The 3,921-nt window shown below is 40.1% G+C and overlaps 1 long non-coding RNA gene across 1 annotated transcript; it reads right to left on the bottom strand.

The window, feature by feature from the left end:
- Positions 1-36: 36 nt before the first annotated feature.
- Positions 37-1,416, bottom strand: LOC109828587. The gene is made up of 3 exons (XR_002243763.1): positions 1,301-1,416; positions 326-464; positions 37-129 (listed from the first exon to the last, which is right to left on the bottom strand). It is a non-coding gene; the product is annotated as an uncharacterized LOC109828587 (long non-coding RNA).
- Between the last annotated feature and the right edge of the window lie 2,505 nt (positions 1,417-3,921).

Raw genomic sequence — 3,921 nt, 5'->3', positions numbered from 1 at the left:
ACTTCTGAATCTCTGATCAGCTACTGTTGAACAACAATAGGAAAATGATTCACGCAAGAGTTGTACTCACAAGTTGTCATCAGGGTTCATTGTTCGGTCGGATTGCAGCATTCTTCTCCTCCGTAAGCCCTGAAATTAAACCAATTGTCTGGGTAAGCATAAAAAAGAACTTCAATTTTCATTATATGCTGTATGGAATAATTGGAAATATGCTGGATAAAAAAATTTATCCATAAAGGAAGTTCAATTATAGCCATAGTATGCAGAAACCAACTATTAAAGAGAAATAAAATAATTACTGTAGCAAAAGAATTTAAATACTCACATTGCCAAATTCCCATGAAGCGTTCCCACAGGAAAATCCCTCGTCACATCCTCCAGGAAACGGAGATGAAGGATTAGGCAGCGACATATACAACTGACAGCGAGATCTGATCCACCGTATTACCCGCCTCTTTAGAAAACTGAAAAAACCCAGTAGCATGCATCAGACTTTCAAACAATGGATTCAATAAGAAGTCGGGAACATGGTACACTATAGCGAACTACGACTCGGCTTCAATCATCCTAGATTCGCGTGGAACATGACCTGATTCAACAACTCCAGTGACCAGATTTAGAATTCAAAAACCAATTAAAATGTCGGGCAAAAAGCTCTTTTTAAAAGAATAAACAACAAAAACGTAAGAAATTAAGCATACAAATTATGCATATCTTAATTGCAACATGGTTCTCAAGGTTCTATTACCATTACTGATATCAACTAGCATTTAAGAACCAAACCTAAAGCATACCATGTTTCCTGGCGTACCATGTAAGCCTACCCCCTCGTACATGATTCCTAATGAGTGGTGTACCATGTTCCCGTACACGTCCCGTGAACAGGAACAAACTAGGTTCCATGCAATTCAAAAGAACCTGACAAGCCTCTTTAACAAACTTCATTTCATCTTCAAACTATGTATCCTCCTTAGTTCCATCTACATTCATGCATAAACCACTCTTAAGATGGGGGAGACGAGCATAACATTATCCCATTAGCAAAGTACATGATGAAACCAAATTTTGCATCAACCTCAGCTTTAATTAATAACACAGACACTTTAATTCACACTGCTAATTCAAAATGGCAAAAGAGCCTAAAAAATCCTCTTGAACAAAAGGAACAAAAACAAGTGCACAAACCCAGCACAATCTTTAAATTCGAAACAAAAACAAGCAAGCACACCCAATTGCATAATTACGACCTCATATACCAAAATTGAAATGAATTAATAGATATAATATTTGATTAGATTACCATTTCATGTGTAATATCCTTTCTAGTGGCTCCTTCGAAGATAATGACACCCTCAACAAAAAAGCAATCTTTGCATTGCATGTCAGAAGGTGCTTCGCTTTGCGCTTGCATTGTAACTATAAAATAAATTACGTAATTAAACTACACCAGAAGGAGAATAAAAAGGAGGCAGAATCTATAAAAAAATTGTAAAGCGATACGCCACAACTTTGGCAGCTAATTGATGGCGAGGTAAGAGGATCTAAGCTGGCTGGCCGAACGGATGTAATCCGACGGCCAGTTTGGACTCCGCTAAGACTAAATCAAGGCAAAAGAAAAGCGAACATCAACTATTTATTTTTAAATCTTTATTTCCTTTTTGAATCTAAGTAAATAATTATTATGAGAATTACCTAAAGGGCGAGCGGTGATCATCCGGTTTTGTTGGATAACTGGATAGAGCAGCTAATCTGCTTCTCTAAATTCGATCTGCAAATCAAGACCAATAAATCAAGAAAGTTAAATAAAGGAATGAGACTAGAACAAGAAAACACTAATAATTTTGTTGTCCAAGGATCAAAAGGGCACAACTTTTGATAAAGGGGGAAAAGGAATTTAGCATGGGAATTGCGAGTTGGGGAAGGTTTGCAATCTCAAAGTAGCTCGCCGGCGCTTACCTTTGAAGATGCAATCGATCCGATGTCAACCAGCTGATGGTGGACACATAAAAGCTTGAAGTATCGACCATCATCGATCATAAATTACGCTGACATCTTCAGTAAAGCCTGAGAAATCCAATTGATGCAATGCAGCTGCCCGGAACTTTGGGATTCAATAAAAGATGAGCAAGCCTCTAAATGAACTAAGGCAAATTTTAGGGTTTTTTTACAATATTAAGTCCTTAAATCTTAGTAAATTTGATTATTAGTTCCTCAATCTTCATTTTGTGTTGATTATAACTGGCTATTAGGTTTAGGGTTAAACATAGTAACATGCCCGCCTCCCCGGCCCGGCCCCCCCCCGCTTCTCTGTCCTGCTGTTACTCGGCAATTGTTCTTTCGCAAACGTCTTCACATTGTCGCTCTAAACTTTGTTAATTCAGACCGAAACTCATGCAAAAGCTACCGCATCATCAGCCCCGTCTTCGCTCGCATCATTCTCTCTCCCATCAACAGTGGGCTTGAGGCTCACAATCGAAAGACTGAGCTCTCAAGGGGAGATCAAAATCTTTGGCGCGGCGGTTAACAAACTGAGGGGGAGAAGAGAAAGGGGAAACAGGTATGGGCTTTGGGGAGAAGAGTCATTAACCGGGTTTGGTTTTGTTGAGTGAGGGTCGTAAATGTCCTAAATTTATGGATGGATGGGTTAAACATAACGGAATATTCCCTAATTCTAGGGATGTCAATTTTCGCCATACGCTATTTAGCGGCCACCCGACGGCCACCATTTAAATTGGCCCCGCCTGCAAACCCACGCCATTTAGTTAAATGGGTCTAATCGGGCGGGTGTATTTTTAAATAATACTAAAACGGCGCTAAATGGGCGGTGTATTACTCACGACCGTTGGCCCGCGCGCGCCGGCTTATTGCCCAAACTGAATAACCGCGTAAAAAACCACCGTATATGTCGTCCCCAATCCATCAACGGAGCAACCGAGGCTCTCTTCGCGCCTCAATGCCGCGCGACCCCAATCGGCGCGTGCGCTCCGACTGCCTCCGCCCGACCGCCGTGGCAACCCGCTCTCTCGAAGCCAGCCGACGCCGCCTCCATCAGCCAAGGTGAGCTCCGCTTCCTTTCATTGCTCTCGTTTTCCGTGTTGCTTTACTTCTCTTTCTCAATGATTTTGATTAATTTCGGCATCAGTATCTAGAGTTTTTTGCTTTAATCGTTGCTTGATCTTGCGTGCTAGGCCTGGTGAGTTAGGTTTCTTGAAGAAGAAGGTGGATCTTTGCTCGATCTCGGCGCTCATTTACTTGAGGTAGTGCCAGTTGAGCTCGGTCGCACCTCAGATCTCAGCTTGACGCTGCAAGCTGCGATGCTCAGCACCAAACTTCGATTTTAGCATTGTTTTTATCTTGAGGTATTGTCTTCCTAATCTCAATTTTACATTGTTTTGATTTGATCTATAAAAATATTTTGTTCTGGATCAATGTACCAATGATTAAAAAGGATGAAAAATTGCATTTGGTGCATAATCTTTCGTGATTTTGATGATTTAGGATGAATAGGCTGGCAAGTTGCTGTTTTTAATTGTTAGTGGCTAGTTTGTTGGTTTTGTTCATTTTATATGAAGTTGTTCATCAAATTTAGCACACGAAGAAAAACTTGTTAAATCATCAAAGGGGTTTCGTTTCTTACATTATATAAAATTTTGGCATGATAAACGAGGAAGAACTTAACATAAATTGTTTCTTACATTATATAGAATTTTTTTTCCTTCTTCTAATTTGAAGCTCATGGAACCAAAGTTCCTGTGAGATGATCGTTTCATTTTAGGGAACTGATTCATCTTTAAGGGCCTGTTTGGGTTTCCAGAAATCATACTTTAGTCCCAACAAGGGTCATCCAAACCTATTCTTTGACCTTAAAAAAAGCAAAGTTCCATTTGTTCGTGAGGTAACTGGCCATGTCCTTTCAGAGAA

Source organism: Asparagus officinalis, unplaced genomic scaffold, assembly GCF_001876935.1.
Source record: "Asparagus officinalis unplaced genomic scaffold, Aspof.V1 AsparagusV1_Un2524, whole genome shotgun sequence".
In the NCBI taxonomy this organism is placed as follows: Eukaryota; Viridiplantae; Streptophyta; class Magnoliopsida; order Asparagales; family Asparagaceae; genus Asparagus; species Asparagus officinalis.
The sequence above is the reverse complement of the archived record's forward strand: the minus strand, read 5'-3'. Positions and strand labels throughout refer to the sequence as shown.